The following is a 22,752-nucleotide window of genomic DNA, read 5'->3' as shown; positions in this document are numbered from 1 at the left end:
GGACAAACGAGCGTACGGATCACCTGGTGTTAAGTGATCACCGCCGCCCACATTCTCTTGCATTGGTTATTCGGCAGAATTTAAATTTGAATGCAATGTTTGGGTGTACTATGAAAAGCATCGAACGATGAGCGAGATCGAGCTTAAATATACAATTTTTTTCTCTAAAATATGCAACAGCCGAAAAGGTATTAAATATGCAAAAGCATATGCAATATGCATTTGCATATAATCCGGTCTCTATATTATAACCGTTCGCACTCTTCGAACTTTGAGCGATGTGGCAACCTTTAGGGAGTCAGCCCCGACTCGTCAAAATATCTTCACAATTACTGCTCCATGAAAACGCAACATCTCGCGGGTCGAGAAACTGTTTTAAGCCAATTTTTTGAATTCCTCTTACAATTCCTCCGTACTCTACAGACCTGGCCCCAACCGCCTAACATTTTTTCCGCGATTAGAAATTGTTTATGTGGGATTTTTTTCTTCTCAAGATGCAATACGGTTAATTTTATCTTATTTTACTTTTTAATTTTTCAGTAAATAACGAGTATTTCAAACGTTAACGGCTCACCCCATGTATATACCAATACCAATACAAATGTTCAGCACCTACTCGAACCAAACTTCCAAAAAAAGCTGATGTCTTTTCGTGATATGAAAATACCACCACAAGTGTAATTTATTTTATCTACACCCATGCTTTAAATCCTATAATAAAGATTCTGAAACAGTAAGCTTATTACCAACATTAAAACACCCAATGTTCTAATAACCATTAAATTATCCAAACGAGTGTTGTAATGTTGTACTGAATTTCATAACAACACTCCTATGTATTTTTTTCGATCCCTTCATGCGCAAAGACTTTCAACAGACAACCACATTCTTATTGCTTGATGCGAGGTACTGTATTCTGTATGAATTTCAAAAAAAGAACATTTTCGTTTACGCGCGTTCCACTCTACCAGAACATCGCGCGCCGTAAAAAAGAAGTAGGTTATTCGAATCCCCGCCATTTTTCTTCGATATTTTTACTGTTTTGTTTACAAAAAAAGAGCCATTCATTTTAAACGCTGCAAAAGAACATTATATTCGAGTGAATTTTAATTATTGCACTATACAAAATGTAAATTATTACTAAAATAAATAATTGTTTCATAAATACTTAGTTTATTTGTATATAATCAGTAATGAATGATATAAGTTACTACTAGGACTGGTGTTTTAATGTTAGCAGTAAGCTAACTGTTCCAGAATCTTTTAGAGGATTCATATTCTGGGTGTAGATAAAGTATTGTATGCAACTGTTGATAATTAGGTATTAAAACACTCATATGATACTATTATCATTAATAATCACAATCCACATTCTTGTTTTAATACCCCTTATTACACAACAGTTGCATAAATAACTATTATTCATTGGTAGAACACCCTGTAAAAAATTGATAAGGTTTATATATACCCGTGAAACCCTTGGGGATAATTGTTCTACTTTGAACGTTTCTTCACTGTTTAATTTTGATCCAAGTGCCATCCTCCCGTTGTACATAACGCGGTGGCTGGTGGTTGTGCTGATGTTTCCCAAATATATATTCATTATTAATGTCTTTGACATGGGCCTTGCACCGAGCATTACGCTGCGTAGAGTTGGAGCAGACCCATAGAACACCACGAGCGTTGCGACTGTGCTTTTTGAAGGTATATAACTTGTACATCAGTAGTGGATTGACTCCTTTTCGCGATGGTATGAAAAACACTGAAATTTAAGAAATATTGTTAGACTTATTTGTAATCACAGACGTTTTTAGTTTTAAAGGCCGGCAGTGTACCTCTACACCTCTGGGGACGTCAATAGGCCGCTGGTCCCTTCCCTCGTCATCAGGTGAGTTACTCGACTACTTAGTTCGCGATACACTCAAGAACGATTTTCAAGCTGTTTACACCAATGGGTAGCGTGGTGCTCCAGGAATGATTTATTATATAACTTGTTAAGTTTTAGTATACATATTTGTATACATTAACGTTATGTGGTGCCGTAAACAAATAAGTCGTCTTGCAGCTTTCAACGAAAACACAAGTCTGTCTGAGCCTTTGAGATATAACAAAATAATGTATGATTGAATTGTATATATTATAAAGGTGTACAGAAAAGTCCACGATGGACTATGTCTATCTCATAAGGATAAAAAACTATATCCATTTTAATACCTCAAGAATTGGCAATTGTAAAGGGGTAATGTTTAAGGTAAAACTAATACGATATTAATACTAGGTTATAAATAGCGCGAATAGCCCTCTTCTGCAGCACAAATATTGTATTAATATAATATAATATAATAATAAACTTGGTATAAAGTTATATTATAACTGATGATAAACAAAGAAACTACAAAATGTGTACACTTTCGTTGACAACACTGTCAATACAATGATAATTCTGAAGTTTTCAGAATTACAAATCCAAAAACAGAAACAAAAAACAGTTCTAAAGTGTTCCGAATTACAAATTGCCTTGCAAATAAACGCAGGAAACGTTATACGTCCGAACAATCCATTCGTAAGCAAAATGTCTATTTGTAAACATTTCACATATTTTTGGTTTATGCTTAGTTATAACATTATGCCAATTTTATTTGTAAGGCCGCCAAAGTATAATATATATTGGAATATAAAAAGAAATATTACATAGGCTTTGTAGATTACAACAAAGCATTTGATACGTTGGACCACAATGCTATACCAATGGTGCGCACTTGAAGAATAGGGTGTAATCAGAAATTCATTCGCATTCTGAAAAAATTATATGCCGATAGTAAAGCTATTATAAAACTGGACCAATTCAGTGCGGAGTTTGCCATAGAAAGAGGAGATCCAATCTATCCAATATTATTTTCATCCGTATTGGAAATGATATTTCGTAAGATGAATTGGAAGGAATATGGCATGGCATGAGAGTAAATGGAGAAAACCTAAACCATCTACGCTTCGCTGACGACTTTATAATATTCTCTGAAAATGGAAAAAACTTTGGGATTATGCTTCAGCAATTCGCAGAAGAAAGCATGAGAGTTGAACTCTCTATGATCACCGAAAAAACGAAAATAATGACAAATTCTGATAAAATTACAATAACGGTGAATAATAAACCCATAGAATATGTAGAAGAGTATATGTATCTCGGACAAGTGATAGCTACTAAGGAGTCTACAGAAAAAGAAATCAACGGAAGGGTTACAAACACTTGGGAAAAGTGATGACGAATATAGAAACCTACATAAAAGACAAGTGAAAGACATTCTACTCTTGCATACTGTCGTACCTTACCTATGGTTGTCAGACCTGGGCTTTTACCCAAAAACAACTAAGTAAGTTAAAAGTTTGCCAAAATTCAAAAAGTGCCATGACAAAGTGCGATTTAATCATATCAAAGAAAAACCTAAGTTCAAAAGCATAGAGAAAATAAAACGCACTTTGAAATGGAGATGGGTAAGCCACTTTATTAAGCATGAAACACCAAAATGGACTAGGGCAATAACTGAATGGTACCCCAGAGGAGATAAGAGGAATAAAGAAAGACAGTTCATATAATGGGAGGACCACTATGGACTAGAATAACAAGGAACTGGAAAGAATGGAAGACCTTAGGAGGCCTTTGTCGAAGGACAAACAGTTAATAGAAAGAGGACACTGTTTAAAACTTATTGCATATAATTAATAATTAAGTTAATAATATAGTTATGTAAGTTAAGCTTATTAATTGAAATGTATTTATTATATTGTGTCTATAAGTTGTAGAAAATATTTTGTTAACTGTAATAAAGGCTTTATTAATACTTTTTAATAATATAATTATAGAACATACATCTAAAGCTGTACTAGAAGGTAGCGCTGTTAATAGGCCCGTGGCGATTGTGGGGTTATTTTCTAAAATTCATTACAGGAAATATTTCGGCTAGGCCTGTTGATCTTAGAGCCTCACGGGCTCTTAGATCCCCAGACCTACGTTCTTTTATAAAAGCTGAAAGTTAGTGAGCGCATACTCCCAACACAGATAAGAATGATGGCCAATTATGAAGTTTGGACTACAGTGGCTTTGGCAGGTAAAGGGAACTAAAGGTACGTATAATACCGATCAAATCAAATCAAATAATAAACTAGAAATTGTCTAACGCGGAAATGCTGCTAGTATTCTTGGTACACTTCGACGTAACGATAGTTTTAATTTAATTCAATCATACTATTTTATTTAAATATAGTTATAAGATTTGTTTTGTTAAAAGTAAAAATGTGTTAAGGGTGCTATCATTTCTTTACTCCGGATCGTTTTTTTCAGTTGTTTCTTCTAGGTGGGGTGCAGTAAAAGAAGCATTTATTTCAATGGAATTGTCGGCATAAATTCACTTCTGTTTGGCAATAAATGACACGATTTTCAATAATAATCAGAAAATCAGACTTTATTATTTGATGAATTTAGATCTTGTCCTTAATAACAATCGTATATTTAGTCATTACCTTAGATACCAAACTTCAGTGGGGTCCTCATATTTATGAGTTTGGCGCAAAAGCTTAGTTCTGCAGCATACGCAGTTAAAAAAATTCGGCAACTTGAGGATGAAAATACCGCGAGGCTAGTTTACTTCAGCTATTTTCATAGTCTGAAGACATATCACATTTTACTTTGGGGACATGCTGCCGATGTCAACACGATTTTCACAGTGCAGAAGTGCTACTTCAGCTATTTTCATAGTCTGAAGACATATCACATTTTACTTTGGGGACATGCTGCCGATGTCAACACGATTTTCACAGTGCAGAAGCGAGCTATTCGTGCCATCTATAAAGTAGGACCAAGGTACTTTAAATGCTCCTCTTGAGTGTAATTAAGAAATAAATTTTAGGATGATGACACTCTTAAGTGTCATTAAGAAATAAATTTAAGGAAATGAATGATTTGACTTTGACATCGAATTGACATTGACATGAAAATCTTGTTTATGTAAAAAATAATATAAATTCGTTTAAAAGAATTACTGACACTCCTAATGTCAACACTAGAAATAGGGATAGGCTTAGAAGTCGACTTCATAAAATCACAAATGTATTCAAGGGTAAGGTCCCTGTTGACATACAGAACTTACCTTTAAATGAATATAGAACAGTGCCGAAGAAAAAGTTGTATATAAAAGGGTACTATAAAATATCTGAATTTAAATAACCCTTGGGACTGAACTGCTGGGCTGTTACATGTCTGTCTCAGTTTGATAAATGTCATTATAGTTATATAATTTAAATATTAACATTGTTTGCATTTAGTAAAAAAAATATTAATAATAATTATTATGAGTTACTTATGTAAATTGAAACAAAATGGTAAATTGTAAGTAAAGACATTTAGCAAGTATTGCATACTCGCTTCCTTCCCTAAAATATGGTCGAGGGAGGCGATGGCTGGTCCATGCGCCATGCTCGTAAACGGGCGCTACTTGTGTTGGCTGAATCATCCTGTTACCGGGAGGTGTGCTTCATGTTTTTTTTATTTCTTTTATTTAATTATTTCTAAATTAAAGTTATCATATATTTTATTTAATACAAGGCTCGCATTATGCCTTTTATTTATTTATTGTATCTACTGTACTCAATAACTCCTGTTTTTAATTATTAATTCCCCTTTTTTTGACTTTCTCGTGTAGCCAAGTAAATATTCCAAAGTCAATAACTAAATAGTTATTGACTTTGGAATATTTCTGTTCCATCACTTTGCATATATTGTAATTGAAATTATTTGTAAATTGCATTAAAAATAAGAACTTGTAATACTTAATCTGTTTTGAAAAGAGCAACCTTAGAGTTTCTTGCTCGTTCTTCTCCAAGGAAATCTGTATTCCGAAAGAGCTGTATGGAAAAAAATTACATATACCAAATGTAAAATGATTTACCTATGAAATAAAATATTTTGGATTTGATTTGATCGGTATTATACATAGCTTTAGTTCCGTTTACATGCCAAAGCCACTGTACTTTGGTCACAGATAGTGTAAACCCATGTTGTAGAAGATATTCTGAAAGAAGAAACTGTACAGAACAATGACATCTGCATACTGTAATATTTGACATAAGAACGAGACTGTTCTATCGAGTACATAAGAATGTAAGTTGTAAAAAAGAGGACTTAGAACTGACCCTTGAGGTAAACCGTTCCAGGTAGTCCAATCTTCATAATGGTCCATAGTTCTTACCTGTGTTGGGAGTATGCTCTGACAAACTTTCACTTTTAATAAAATGTCTCTATATCGTTAACTAGCTGACCCGACACACGTTGTTCTGTCAATAAACGGTTCGAGAGATATGGTAAATGCGTGGATGACTGTGTGGGTGGGATCGTGACACGACAAACTATATATGTAAACCTTCCTTGAGCTTCAACGAATCTATTACAAAAGGTTTCATTGAGATCGGTCAAATAGTTTAGGAGTTATTAGGGAACATACAAACATACATTCGCTTTCGCATTCGCGGAGAATAATGCATACAAACAAACAATCAAACCTTTCCTTTTTATAATATTAATATAGATATCGTTAATATTGTCTGACGTGCTCACATACGATCATAATATTATATGGATTACCGAATACTGCGTGTACACACACACTACACATTTCACTTTTTGTCATTTGATTCCGTATTTGTATTCTCCAAGATTCTGTACATACTGTATCAGACAATAATTATAAACCATTCCTGAATTTCTCTGGGTTTATTTAATTTTTACTAACACTCCATTCTTCAACTTCTTATAATGAGGCGGATCGTGCTCGTACTTCCCAAGTAATATCCATCACAGTTTTTCCTAACAAATGCTTTGCACTTTGCGTGTCGGTTCAAACGAACCCATAAGGTGGATTTAGAAGTTTCGCTGTGCTTTTTAAATGTGTAATTGTTTAGCATAAGCAAGGGATGAATGCCTTTTCCTGAAGGTACGAATGACACTGAAAAAAGGTTACATCACTGCTTCAAATATTGTATATGAACCGAGCTCAAAATACATGCTAAGGACCAATATGTAATGAGGACTTTTATAATATACAAACCAACGGATCACTGCTTGAGTGTAACAATGTATCTATATCTACGTATTTTGATTCGAATATAGATTATCTAAACCTAAAGAAATCCTAATCGTAAGGAAGCAAATTCAAACAAAATAAAGCCGGCCGCGAGACGCTTGGTTATATAAAACAGCTGAGTGAATATTCAAATTTATAAAAAAAAAATCGAGAAATTTTATTTAAAAATGGAGTTTGGTAAATAAAATTACAATTTTTTTTATTAATATAATTGTCAAATAATTACAGAATACTCTTAAACAGAAGCGTTGTTGTTGAAGCGTTATATATAAACAGAATGTAAAGTTCACACACACACACAAGAGAGTTGAACTAGTTTGACAGTATAATGAACATGTTCTCCGTATTTTACAAACATGTGTATTTATCATGGAACATCTTATTTTATTTTCACCCAGTCCCCACTCTTCAATTTCATGTAGTGAGGCGATTCATGATTGTGTTCGTACCTCCCAAACGTGTATTCATCACTGACTTGTTTGACGAACGCCTTGCACTTAGCGTATCGATTGGAACAAACCCATAAAACGCTTTTTGAAGTTTCACTATGTCTTCTGAATGTATACCTATCCAGCATTAGCAATGGATGTATGCCCATCCGTGACGGTATAAATGTTACTGAAAAAATATAAGGGAAAAGATAGTCAATGATAATCTTTCTCTCGTTCTCACTTACTGGTTAATCTCAGTATCAACTTGAATCATTTGACCACGTGCATTGCTGGCGAACCAGTACTGGGTACTCTGTGTACGACTCGTTTTGTTGGCGTTGCGAAGAAAAGGCGATACAATGTGTCTCTTCTACCGCATTTATCACAGGCAGTGTTCCGAAGAGATGAGAGGAATGAAGATTCCTGACGCCGAATCCCTAATTCATACCATCTGGATGTGTGGCGTTCGCCAACTGTTCGTATATTGAAATTTTTTCTGTAATGTACCACTACAGGATTCGGGTACCAGGAGTCAAAAAAAGTTGGTACAGCTACTGGTGTTGCAAGAGAAAGTAGGCAGCGTGGATCGCTTACTGTCAGATGTTATATACGCTCGTTTGTCCAAGTCTTTAAATTAAAACAATAGTAATATAATATTTATTAGTTTAATGATAAATTTTATTCATCTGAGACTATATTATGTAGACAATACTAACAATAAATACCTGAAATTTATATTTATGAAATCTAAATAAAATATTCCTGTATATATTCTTATAATATTATATATAGGTACTTTGAAGCTTTTAATGACATACTACATATTACAGTATCTGTCTCCTTCTTTTACAGTTTTCCCAACACAATATAATATGTAGTTGTTTGGGCAAAATAAATAACACAACAATATAGCACAAATTATATATTTTAAGCTCAGTACTAAATATGCAAATGAAATTAAGGAGAGTACATAGTATATGTATAAATATCACAAGTATCGGCAAATGATTTACAATCAGAATTTTAAATTGAAGTAGTATTCACATGCAATTAGTTCATTTCCATTCACGACTCATGGTCACAACAGTTTGTCACACCAGTGTGACTACGAGTAATTTTTATTCCTCGTGGTCACACCAAGGGTTTTACTACACCCTGTTGGCAATTGATATAAGTGATGTGTCAATTTGTTGGGCTTTTTTCAATGACAATTTCCATATCCTCTTTTAAGACAGTTAATAATTTATTAACTTATTTATTATTAATTTAGTCCACATAATATCCCTTGTGAGGGATAAAGAGACAAATTGAGAAAGATAATTTGTTCATTAATACCCAAATAAAACTTATTAATAATAATATTTTTTTAGGCCATTTTATGAAAATACTTCGTTAATTATATACTTATATACAAAAGTTATACATCTTTGCCTATTTCGACATATGGTAGTGTAGTTAAACCTGCGGTGTGAGGAAGAGGAAAAAACAATTTCCATCTTTAGTCATTCCTTATCTAAACTATCGAGAATGTCGATATCATGAGAATTGAAATTGACACATCACTTATATGAATTACCAACAGGGTGTAGTAAAACCCTTGGTGTGACCACGAGGAATAAAAATTACTCGTAGTCACACTGGTGTGACAAACTGGTGTGACCACGAGTCGTGAATGTTCATTTCATACAAGCCAACAAACTATCAATTGACAGTACTTGATAGTAATACACAATGATATTTAAAAGTATAGATAGGTTACGTAGACAACATTCGGTGTTTGAAAATGATACCCTAACGCACACATGAATAATTAAACATTGCAATAGCACACTACATTACAATTAAACGTCAAAGAAGGATAGTAAATGCAATTATCGCAAGCGAAAAAGAAATAACTCTAATTTGCTAATTGCTTCGTATTTGTATAGAGAAAATACAGTTAATTCATCAGATATGATTTTTTACAGTATACCGTGATTTATGCCTAAATTACAATTCATTCATGAGTTCATGTAGTAAAAGCTATAAAGTTGTAAAACTGCATTGATATTAGGTAGATAATGTGTCATTGATTTTATAAAAAAATAATTTAATATTGATTATAATATATAGCCACATTGATGATATTAATTATTTAAATAATAAATAATAAAAAACATACAGAAACCAAAACAAAACCGAAAGGTATCTACAGTAAGGGTCCCATTTTACTAACAACGGCTCCCAAAAAATTTTTAAGATTACAATTATTATTTTTTGTATCTTATATTATTTATGAGTCTTTTTGTTGAGGGTTTATTACAATAAGGTAATGGGAGAAGAAGAAAATGATCCATTGATTCTTCTGCAGTTAGCTAGGGATATACTGAAGAAACTCCTACGTAAACAAATAGCACTCACTGTCTACATCCGCTACCTACCCTAAAACTTTTTTAGTAGTTTGATAGTTCAGCTACCTATATACCTATGCACTTGTTTATTAAAAATTATTACATTCACTGGAACAATGACTTTTTTACATCATTTCCTAAAATATTCTACCTCGATCATCCCGCAACAGACAGCATCAATATTTTGTCATTTCTGTACGTTAATCTATGATCGGTTTGGCGGCGATCGGCGTTGTCATGGCAACATATTTATTTTGTTAGATAAATAATGAAATCAAATAAAATGTTATAATTCATGATTTCTTAACTGAGGTATGTAATTCTATTATTTTTTTTTTTACTTTCGTAATTAGTGCATCTTCCCATAACACAAGACGGTATTTTAATGTTGTAGCTATATCAAATTGTAAGCAATTCTGTCAACAACAAACGCGTGTGTACCGTACCGTTTTCGTATCGAGAGAGCGACTACGACAAAAGGAACCAATTGAGTCAATTTAGGCGATTGATTTTCAGCGCGCTAGTGACATATCTACCTCTTTTAATACTATAATATCATTGGTAATACACTTCAAATTATTATAGAACTATAAATGATTTCATTACGAATTGGCTAAAGCCATCGAGCAAACTATCACACGCGTATCGCCTAACAGTTTAACATAGAAACGTCAGTTGCATTTTATCTACTTAAATTAGCATTCAAAGAAGCCGAAATAAAAACAACACCTAGCGTTAATCAAACTGACGTCACATTCATTTAATATTATTAATGCGAAGGAACTTTACTAGGCCGAATTAAGTCAACTTTCATAACTATTAATGACCCCATACGAATGAAAATATTACACATAGTGTGGCAAGAATTTTCTGTTGTCATGTCGCTTAATATTATAAGTTTAATTATCCTAACTTAATTTTGATTTTACCTTAACAACTACTTAAACACTTTATTTAAATGTATAGTATTCAGGTTCTGTGATTAAAATAGACAGTCTGATTTATGTTTAATAGAAAATGGACATTTGTTTGTTATACTGAGGCTTAATATTCGTAATAGTGGTTTATTTAAATGGACACTACATTTACTATTCCACTATTAGGTCCTTAGTACTATTCATTTGTTTTACTTGATTTGTTGCTTTCAATAACAAATGTATTCAAATTCAGAGGGTAACCTCACTTCAAAGGATGACAATGCATGTTCAAGATGCTCAGTTCTGATCAGTTCATATATATGGGCAGTGAGTTTCATTTCACATTTGCTAGCTGTAATACGTGGGTAACACTGAAAATGTTAGAATAGAGTGTTTCTAACTAGCCAGAACTGGCTAGTTAGAAACATTGCTTATGAAAACTTTTTTTTTATTTCAATTTTAGAACTCTTTGGTAACCTAATGTAGTATAATGCATTAATTTGTCATTTATTTTTGTGAATTGGCGGCAAGTCTAAAACTCTTGTTACACGTGAAAATGAACCTAACGCAAGAAAATTTTCGGTCAATGATTTATTATGACTTTTTTGTGGGCTTACTCAACAACAAAGCTATTATAGGCTGCAAATAGGATTTCTTATTGAAGCCCGATCTCGTGCCACTATTTACAATTGATTTATCGAGTTTAAGCGTGGACGTAGCAATCTCTCTGATGATCCGCGTGAGGGACGTCCTTTAACAGCGACTACTGAAGATAACATCAGTGCTGTGCGACGCATGATAGAGGAAGATAAGAGAGTGACGTATCAGTAGATACGGGCAAGCCTAGGCATTGGTGAGCCAAGTTCAAAAAAACTTTTTCCTTTTGAGGATCGGCCAACTCAGGTAAAGAAAGGAAGAAGTCAAGGAAAAGAGATGATCGCCTCATTCTTTGGTCGAAAAGGTCATTTCGCGACAGTTGTGCTAGAAGATGGAAGGACAGTTACTGCAGTCTGGTATGTCAATCGCTGTTTGCCTGTTGTCTTGAAAAAATTCGACAGCAGCGCCCTCGAAGCAGGATCCTCCTTCACCACGACAATGCTTCAACGCACTCCACAAAACGGACTGTTGAATACTTGACTATGGCAGGTGTCGAGATAATGAGTTATCCGCCATACAGTTCTGAACTGGCACCCTGCGACTTTTATTTATTCCCAAGAACTAAAGATAAAATTTGAGGTATTCGCTTTACCAGCCCTGAAGATGCGGTGAAAGCGTACGAAAATGCCAAAGAAGAAACCCCTAACAAAGGATGGGCTCACTGCTTTTCTCAGAGATTACTTCGAAAATCAATAAAGCTTTCGGCAACTTTCTACATTAAGCCGTTTTTCATTTCCTAAACATTTTCAGTGTTACCCGTGTATAAAAAGTCTACTTTTTGCAAACTTCTAATCGTTTGTTGTTCCGTTAACAATTTCAATAAAGATCCGCGCCAACAAGTCTTGTTAAAACACAAAACAATAAATGTACAAATATTCCAAATGATGTTCAGGTTTTCATAAATACAATTAATTCTTTATAGCGGTATATTTAAAAGAAAGTGAGGCGTTGCCGTGAGGGTTATATTTGTATATACTTGTACTATTGTCACAGTAGACATTAACAAAGATTAAATCCAATAATTCATCATGAAAATATATATTTTATGAACATGATTAAGAGTTCAAGAAAATAAAAATAAAATTACTAAATTTAAAATCAATCCAAATGATATCAAATTGTTTAATAACTTGCCAATGTCCATTTTCGACCAAAAAACAGACATCACAAATAATTACATAAGATACTCGAAGCCCTCAAACAGATGGTTGGTATCGACAGTTTTTTCAATATAATTGACTAAATGCGGCGGTGCGTGATCGTGAGGCTTACAGGTCAGGACACGGCCTGATAAGCTGGTCGCAGACGCCCTGCAGCCCTTGAGTCTCCGAGAGCAGTACCAGGACACCCTTCCATCAACGTTTCGCTTCTGATAACTGTAAGTGTACCCGTTGACGAGCAGGAGAGGATGTTTACCGCCACGTTTTGTCCACACGAATTTACCTGAAAGAATTTTAACATTAATACTGCTTGGAAATATTCTGAAAAATTGGTGATGTTGAGGTAATTTAACCTTAAATAAATTGACTGACAACAATAATACATTGCGATCTCAAACCTCACACGTTAGAGAGTATGCGAAGCAAGCAAGAGTTAATATTTTGGAACGGGTAATACGAGTTTCACGGATTCTTTTAATAAAACACGTACAAATTATTCAACACATTCTTGAACAATTCATTAAACCCATTATAATTTAGATAGTACATCTATTTACATAAAATTCTCGTGTTATTATGTTACGTGCGATACTCCTCCGAAACGACTTGATCGATTTTTATGAAATCTTTTATGTATATTTCGTAGGTCTGAGCTTAGGTTAGGTCGTAATCTATTTTTATGCCGGAACCTTTTTATTGCATTTTTTTAATAATTTACACGCGATGCAATGTTTGCTGGGTCAGCTAGAAGTACATAAAATTACCTATCCAGTAACCACTTCTTTCAATTATTTTAATTTATAACAGAATAATAATAATAATAATAATAAATCATTTTATTTCAGGCTACAAGGCCCATAAAATAAATACCTTATAGTCTAACATACATATGATATATAACTTAAATCTACGTCACATTTTCGCGGCGATGTGAAACGAAGAATAATGAAGAGTTTTATATAATAAGTATAGTTAAAGTTGATGAAACCTAATGAAAAAAATGTGGCTCAATGTGTGTAGTGAAAAGTTATATAAAGGGTGTCTCAGCGCCGATTTTAAACTTTAAACACGAATTTCTTGGCAACCTGCGGGGTTAGCTGGAGGGGAGTGGTAGCGTTAGATAGGTGACGAGTGCGGATTTTTTAGTCGCCATGGCGCAGTGGTGTGGTGCGCACCGCGCGTACGCAGTGGAAGCGTACTTATGCAATGGCTTTTCGTTGAGTGAAGCACGGCGTAAATTTTTTAGTCGCTATGAAATCCGCCGTTTGAATAATGCCCCGAGTAATCAATTAATTAAGTCGTTGGTAGAGAAGTTTAGAGCGACAGGATGTTTACTAAATCATTCAATTGGACCACGAAATAGACCTATGCGATCGATTGAAAACATCGACCGCGTCGCCGCTGCGGTCGCGGAAAATCCAAGACGCTCACTTAGAAAACAAGCTGCCTCTTTAAGCCTCCATCGGTCAAGCATTCAAAGAATTTTGTCTTTAGATTTAAAATTACATCCGTATAAAATCCAAATTGTGCAAAAAATTAAAGAAGAAGACTACAACAAGCGAAAAATGTACTGTCAGAAGATGTTAGAGATTTTTTCGGAGAAAAACGGGGTGGACAACGTTTATTTTAGTGATGAGTCACATTTTCACCTCGAAGGGTACGTCAATCGTCAAAATTGCCGTTACTGGTCATCCAGCAATCCAAAACAAAAACATCAAAAACATTGCACAGCCCCAAAGTCACTGTATGGTGTGCAATATCGGCGAAGAAAATCATCGGGCCGTTTTTCTTCGAGAATGACCGAGGTGCGACGGTTACAGTGACGAGTGAGTGGTATATTTAAATGATTAATAACTTTTTTGTACCTCAGCTGCAAGAAGAGGATATTGACAAGTATGGTTTCAGCAAGATGGGGCCACAGCCCACACTGCTAGGGTCTCCATGGACACACTAAATGCGTTATTTCCGGGAAAAATCATATGCCACTTTGGAGACATATTGTGGCCACCCAGATCTCCCGATTTAACCCCCGCTGACTTTTTTTTATGGGGTTATCTTAAAACAAGAGTTTTTGATACCCCTCTTACAAATTTGGAGCAGCTAAAGACTAAAATAACGACAGGAGTGAGAGCCATATCAGCGGACATCCTTCGGCGCGTCTCGGCAAATTTGCGTGTCCGATTTGAAGAGTGCATTCGCCGTGATGGAAGACATCTTGACGGTGTAATATTCCGTACATAAAATCCGCACTTATACACTTTAATTTACTACAATAAAAATATTATGAATTCAATTTGTTTTTTTATACAAATTTTCAAAGTTTAAAATCGGCGCTGAGACACCCTTTATAAACAATAGAAAATTTTCAGATTACTTTAACAAAGATGCTTTTTTCATAACCTATTCGAGCAGTATATTTTTTTTTTATGGAATAGGAGAACAAACGAGCGTACGGGTCACCTGTTGTTAAGTGATCACCGCCGCCAACAAACTCTTGCAACACCAGAGGAAGCAATAATGATAAAAAGCAAAATACGTGAAACTACATTCTTAAATACAAACCGTCTCTAGTTTTGAAATAAGTTTTAGGTGGATGGTGATGTTCTTTTGGCTCACTTAAGACCTTGAAATTAGAAGGGTCTACGTGCATGCCTACGTAGCAAGAACTACTCTTGGTACATCGCCAACGAGAGTTGCTATTCTTTCGTTTTGAGTAACAGTATCCTTTGTACCTGAGGTAAATTTGGTTTTCTGTTGTCCTTATTAGTTCAACTGCAAGATAATATATTATTTTGAATCAGTAAGTTTGGGTAAATACAAAATCACTACGCTAATCCGAGACGCAAAAACATTCCGTGTCTCGGATTCATATTTCGAAAAGCTTCTACAAATGAGATTTTTAGATATAAGCTTTGAAATATCTGGTTAAATAGAAAAATTTAAATAGGTTAGTCGCTTGTTGTAAACGAGACCTTATGGTAGTAGTCAGTACAAAAACCATGGTAGACTAGCTGATATTATTTGTTGGTTTCAAGAGTAGATCTGCAGATTTACATTTTCGAAGTATCTGCTCTTGTCACTAGTTGGCAAAAAACCATTCATTTTTTTTTGATGCTTTATGAAGTATCGCATTAGCTTTCTGCAAAATGTATTCGTGTTTCAAATGGACGTTAGTAAGTCGTTATCAGTAAAGAAGATTAGAAATACCACTTCAAATCTAGCAGATTGACCGTCTTGAATACAAAATAATGTTATATTCCAATGATGGATGAACAGATAAAACATGTTTATATAAAAACAAATGATCTTGTTTGCGATTTCTCAAACCAAACATATTGCGACTATAAAATAATAACTGAGTCAAAAGTGTGTTAAGACTACGTAATATTTATTTAAACCAAATCAAAAACAGAAGAAAATGAGATCACTTTATAGCTTCAGTCGTCAAAACAAAATAACATTGATGCTAAAAACATAAATAAAATAACAATAGTGCTGATGGTCACAGTAATAAAACAAATTATCTTATTAATATATATATTCATTTGAAAAAAATCATAACAGAGAGCGAAAAATAAGGCAATAGATAAACTTATATTTAACTTTATAGTTATAATACAATATTTATTACAAACCCTACCACGAATATGTATTTGTAATTGGTATTGGTCGCTTCAAAATGTAAATAAAGTAAATATAATTTTAATTTATTTACATTTCCATCAAAATTTGATTGTATTGTCAACAAAACTAAGCACGGAAGAAAGAGTTCGCAAGATTAATTCATAACTTTAAGTAAGCCTAATGAAATAACTTCTTTAGCCCTCAAATAGCCGTAGAGTTATTACTCACACCAATGCAGATTCTACACCGCCGTAGAACCTGTATGTAATAATTTATAAAGCAACCTTAATTTCGATACCAACAATATAAGTTTCAAATCATAGACAATTTTTGCTCATATACAAACCGTCTCTAGTTTTGAAATAAGTTTTAGGTGGATGCTGATGTTCTTTTGGCTCACTTAAGACCTCGAAGTTAGAAGGGTCTACGTGCATGCCTACGTAGCAAGAACTACTCTTGGTACATCGCCAACGAGAGCTGCTATTCGTTTGTTTTGAGTAACAGTATCCTTTGTACCTGAGGTAAATTTGGTTTTCTGTTGTCCTTATTAGTTCAACTGCAAGATAATATATTATTTTCAATCAGTAAGTTTGGGTAAATACAAAATCACTACGCTAATCCGAGACGCAAATACATTCCGTGTCTCGGATTCATATTTCGAAAAGCTTCTACAAATGAGATTTTTAGATGTAAGCTTTGAAATATCTGGTTAAATAGAAAAATTTAAATTTAAATAGGTTAGTCGTTTGTTGTGAACGAGACCTTATGGTAGTAGTCAGTACAAAAACCATGGTAGACTAGCTGATATTATTTGTTGATTTCAAGAGTAGATCTGCAGATTTACATTTTCGAAGAATTTGCTCTTGTCACCTGTTGGCAAAAAACCATTCATTTATGTTTTTTTTTGATGCTTTATGAAGTATCGCAATAGCTTTCTGCAAAATGTATTCGTGTTTCAAATGGACGTTAGTAAGTCGTTATCAGTAAAGAAGATTAGAAATACCACTTTAAATCTAGCAGATTGACCGTCTTGAATACAAAACAATGTAATATTCTAATGATGGATGAACAGATAAAACATGTTTATATAACAACAAATGATCTTGTTTGTGATTTCTCAAACCAAACATATTGCGACTATAAAATAATAACTGAGTCAAAAGTGTGTTAAGACTACGTAATATTTATTTAAACCAAATTGAAAACAGAAGAAAATGAGATCACTTTATAGCTTCAGTCGTCAAAACAAAATAACATTGATGCTAAAAACACAAATAAAATAACAATATCGTTAGTCACATAATACATACAACAACAAAGAAAGTATTTAATGAATATTAGGATATCTAACGCGAATATACAAGCCATTCCTCTCAATATAAACAGGAGGATCGTGATTGTGTGGGCGACCCGCCTTGACAACATTGAGGAGATCATCGACGTGTATAGACGAGAAGCAATAGCCTGTCCGCACACATCTCCACTTATATTCAATGCCTGGCACTCTGGTGTAGTAATGGTCCTTGAATTTTAAGTTTATTTTACCTGTTGACGTTTGTATAAGTTTTCCTGTAATAAGACAAGTCATAAATTTATCAGTTTTCCAAAAATAAATCATAATTTTTACAATCTTAATATTATGTTCAAGTATACACCAATTAAATACCTATTGAACACCTATTACTGTAACAAATGTTTTTCATTTATTCCAAATAAAAAATAAGTAGATCTATGAAGAACATTAAATTTTTTTAGAATTTAAATATGGTCAGGGAATGGCCAGTGCTGATGGTCACAGTAATAAAACAAATTATCTTATTAATATATATATTCATTTGAAGAAAATCATAACAGAGAGCGAAAAATAAGGCACTAGATAAACTTGTACTTAACTTTATAGTTATAATACAATATTTATTACAAACCCTATCACGAATATGTATTTGTAATTGGTGTTGGTCGCTTCAAAAGGGAGTATAGTAAATACAATTTTAATTTATTTACATTTCCATCAAAATTTGATGGTATTGTCAACAAATCTAAGCACGGAAGAAAGAGTTCGCAAAATTCATTCATAACTTTAAGTAAGCCTAATGAAATAACTTCTTTAGCCCTCAAATAGCCGTAGAGTGAGAAATTAACTCACACCAATGCAGATTCTGCACCACCGTAGATCCTGTATGTAATAATTTATAAAGCAACCCTTATTTCGATACCAACAATATAAGTTTCAAATCATAGACAATTTTTTTCAACAGCTTATTATCTGTACTTTAATAATAGTAAAATAGGCATTTATTCCATATCTTTATAAAAAGTGTACATTTGAAATATTGTTACTTTTTATTAGTATTATTTGCTAAATCTAGGTTGTTAGTACAATTGTTATTTTAACGATACTTGAGATATGGATCCCAGATTGGATAAAGGCCTCCTCCAACTTCATACACAACTTTCTGCATCCATTGTTTTCCTGCTGACTGTGCTATGCCATCAGCCCACTGTTTCAGTTGTCTTCCTTTATTTTATTTTCCTGATGTTGGACCCTTCCAACGTGTAATAGTTCACCTCCTGTCGGTACACCGTGCAATATATCCAGCCTATTTCCATTTAAGCACCAGTGCATGTGTGAGTGCATCGGTGATCTCGGTTTTCCGTGTTATCCTGTCGCTGCTTACTGTGTTTATCTTCCTTATTTTTAATAAACTTCTTCCCATTGCTCTTTTATTAATAGCAATCTTCTGTTTGACTTTTTCTGTAAAGGTCCACGTTTTACAGCGATACAAGCACTAGTATCCTAGTATATAGTTTTTTCATGTGAAGATTGTAGTTGCACTACCTGTACTATAGGAAGAAATGATTAGAGATATATGTGTACTGCTGTTAAAATCAACAAATATAACCGCACTATAACAAACTTACACCTTGATAAAGTATCCATCACTACGTTGAACAAGTCTAGGCTTATCGTGACCATGTTGACTATTGCCATTAAGTATTTCCAATTGATCATTTATCCGCAGCGTTGCCTTACACTTGGGGTATGTCGTGCAAGCCCAACGGTTATGCATTTTTGTAGAATAATGAAGGAAGTAAGTGTATCCTTGGTACAAAAGCTGGGTTTTACCCGTACCTAGTGTAATCAGTTTGGGCCCTGAAATGAATTGTAAGTTTAGTACGTTTTCTGCTTTGGTATCTTGTGTTAGCCGCATGCGCGTGTTGGACTCTACATTCAGTTCGTTTTACAATTAGCGCATGTTACCAGTACGATTTATCAAGCAGCAACTCAAGGTGAGAGTGCCTCCAAAACTAGACTTTCAAATATTATGTATGTCTATGTTTAACGGTAGTCACTTGTGTTGTATTTTATTATCAGGGTTATAGGTAGCGCACCAATATAAATATCATTTAAAGAGATACAATTGCGGGGTGATAGATCAGCAAAAACAGTGGTCAACTAAACCAAAAATTTATTGATATCCATAAATTAAAAAAGTCTCCAAACAAGTAAAAAAAAAGAGTTCTATCCTTTAATCACAAAATCAGAAATATTTTTTTTTGTAATACATTTGCTCAATAAGTAGACTTTTATTTTGCGTGCGATAACTTCTAATTTTCCGCACTAGTATTTATTGATAGCTATATTGATTTGTTATGAACAAAAATATGTTTGAAATTTGTAAAACAGAATGAGTTCTAGAAGTTATTGTGGTCTAAATATTTTTAGCACTTGTATTAAAAAACGTCGTTCGATACACGAGCGAATTGTCATTTACACTCATGACTCGGGTCCTTGGTTTAACCTCGGCCAACCGGAACTCAAAAAGTAATGTCATACTTTCCGCGCTTGTATTTAACAGCGCACGTAAGCTCCACTTTTTAATTTAAGAAGTCTTTTTCTATCATGTGTATGAGATATATTGGAATTAACTATAGTTAATTCGTGGCTTGTTTCGATAAACGCCGCACAAGTATTCCGGGAGCTGCAACTCCATTTTATTGTCTTCTTCGTTTTGTAATGGCTGCTGTACGTGTAACCATCCAATAATAAATTAACTTTGCCGTTCTGCATTGTAATAACTGAAACATTGTTATGTTTTAATTTTTTGTTTGGTGCTTTTTAGACTTTTGTTTTTTATCAAATTAGGTTATCCAACGGGCTAGTAACATTACCTACAGATCAGATAACCGCTGAGGTCGACCTGTTCTTTAGTGGAAACCTCCAACTAGGATGAGCAATGATATACCCAGAGTACTTTGCAACAGCTGGATGCGAACTGCCGAAGATCGGTTTTAGTGGCGTAAATCGCGAGAGGCCCGCATCTAGCAGTGAACTTATAATGGCGAATTAATAAAATACGACGAATGACGTACTGCGGCACTGCTCCAGTCACAGCACTTTATCAAATGGCTAAAATTGTAATATTATATATACATAATAAGAGAAGAATTAACTGATACAATCAGTAACAAAATTACTCAACGGTTGGAGGCTGTAATAATTAGCTCTGTAACGATGTTAACTAACAAAATAACATCCTTGGAGACTAGGCGAAAGACATTAGAAATGGAAGGGAAGAAAGCGGAAATCGTTAAGAGTGATATAAGTCTTTTAACTTCTCTCTTATCGGGTACTCTTCCACCTAATCCTGCGAAGTCTGAAGATAATTTCTCAGGCAACTTACGCCGAAGCAGCCCAGGCCTCCATAGAGAAGAAAACAATTAAAAAGAATAAGGGCACCGTTATATACTATAAGGAGCCTCGAACACCGGGAATTCCGATTAATCTCCTCAAGCTTTCCCTCAGAAAACGGACCGTGGACCGAGGTAAAACCTAAGCGTCTACGTATAACTCAAGGTAGCGCTACTAGCACGTCACAGCTAGAGAGCTCCACCTTTATTACGTTAAATCCGGAACTACGGAAGAGCAGATTCGCAAGCACCTTGTTTCTATATGTGGTTCTAGTGACGTTATGTCTATTAATACTTTGAAGGCTAGAGGCAATTATGCTTCTTTTAAGCTTGGTGTCTCCTACAATGCACTTGAGAAAACAATGGCTTCAGAGAGTTGGCTACAGGGAATATGCATAAAACTCTGGACCCAGCCCTTTCGTAGGTCAAAATAGTAAGGAAAGTACCAGGCATGTAGCCACAAAGAAGTTCAATTTGGGAATATATTATCAAAGCGGACGTTGGTTAAAATCCAAGCTTCAAACATTTAGAACCAATTTAACAATAATGGACAATATTATTAAATATATTGGATGCTATTACAGAAACCAATTTAGACAAATCAATTCATGATTTTACGAGACAGCACACTGTGAAGACCTCTGCGCGAGAATCACAGTTGCTGATAAATATGTGTACATAAATGTTATTTACTTGCCACCACGCGCTAGTGAGGATCTATACTTTGAATGTTTTAATAGTTTGGAGCGTCTCTGCTCGATGGTTTCAAGTTGTGAAGTGATTATATTGGGAGACTTGAATCTGTACAGCGCAAGTGTTAATGTAAACTAATTATTTCATTGATTTCTAAGTCTTTGTTATCTTTATCAATATAATAGCGTGACCAATATGGATGAGAGAAAATTAGATCTGGTGCTCACCAGTACTGACATTGGATAAGGCCGTACGAGTGAGGGCAGCTACCCTGCAGGAGGTGATCACTAATATCAATCCTCACCATCCTCCCTTGATGATTGAATTAGAGTACCCATTTAGGAGTGTACTTTTAATTGATCCTACAAATATAGATAGCAATTTAGACTAGAATTTCGCAAAAGGCGACTTTGATCAACTTTATAGTTTGCTTATGGATACTAATTTCAGTGATAAAGACGTAGTTCTACAGATTTTTTTTTGGAGTCCTTTATGCAATATCTGATTAATACGTCCCGAAAAAATCGCGAAAAACTGCACGTCACAGAGTATTTTTCGTCTATTACACAAACAAAGTAATTTGTGATATAAAAATGAAAGCTTCCTATCATAGATAATGGAAAAGTATTAGTGATATGATGTTCTTAGAATTGCAACGTAAAATAAAAAGTTATATTAGTTTTGCGTATTCTAACTATGTACACAGAATTTCAACACAATTGTTAACAGAACCAAAGCAGTGCTGGTCATTTGTTAACGCCTTGCGGAGTAAAAGTGGTGTGCAGATTAAAGTCACACGAGGTGGTATGGAGTATAGTAGTAGTAGTAGAGAGTAGTTTAGATCAGGAGCCGTGCTTAGACTGGTAGAGTACTAAACCTTTCAAGAGTACCTTGTACGACATAATCTTACCGCAGTGTATCCCGTTACTGGAGCGCAGCACGGGTTTCTCCCACGACGATCAGTAAGCTCAAATCTTCTCCACCTTGTGGATTTTGTGTCATGGGAATTAGAACAAGGCAACCAACCTACCTACTTAGACTTCTAGAAGGTATTC

General features: G+C 34.3%; 1 protein-coding gene and 2 long non-coding RNA genes across 3 annotated transcripts in view; all 3 read right to left on the bottom strand.

The window, feature by feature from the left end:
* Window positions 1-22,752, bottom strand: part of LOC126966760 (uncharacterized) — a 211,286-nt gene that overhangs the window by 41,638 nt on the left and 146,896 nt on the right. The window lies entirely within an intron of this gene.
* Window positions 8,472-15,462, bottom strand: LOC126966798 (uncharacterized). Its single transcript, XR_007729818.1, has 2 exons — window positions 15,421-15,462; window positions 8,472-12,971 (listed from the first exon to the last, which is right to left on the bottom strand). It is a non-coding gene; the product is annotated as an uncharacterized LOC126966798 (long non-coding RNA).
* LOC126966774 (uncharacterized) lies at window positions 18,123-21,002 on the bottom strand. Its single transcript, XR_007729795.1, has 2 exons — window positions 19,235-21,002; window positions 18,123-19,156 (listed from the first exon to the last, which is right to left on the bottom strand). It is a non-coding gene; the product is annotated as an uncharacterized LOC126966774 (long non-coding RNA).

Source organism: Leptidea sinapis, chromosome 11 (genome assembly GCF_905404315.1).
Source record: "Leptidea sinapis chromosome 11, ilLepSina1.1, whole genome shotgun sequence".
NCBI classification, from domain to species: Eukaryota; Metazoa; Arthropoda; class Insecta; order Lepidoptera; family Pieridae; genus Leptidea; species Leptidea sinapis.
This window is presented reverse-complemented; position numbering and strand designations above follow the sequence as displayed.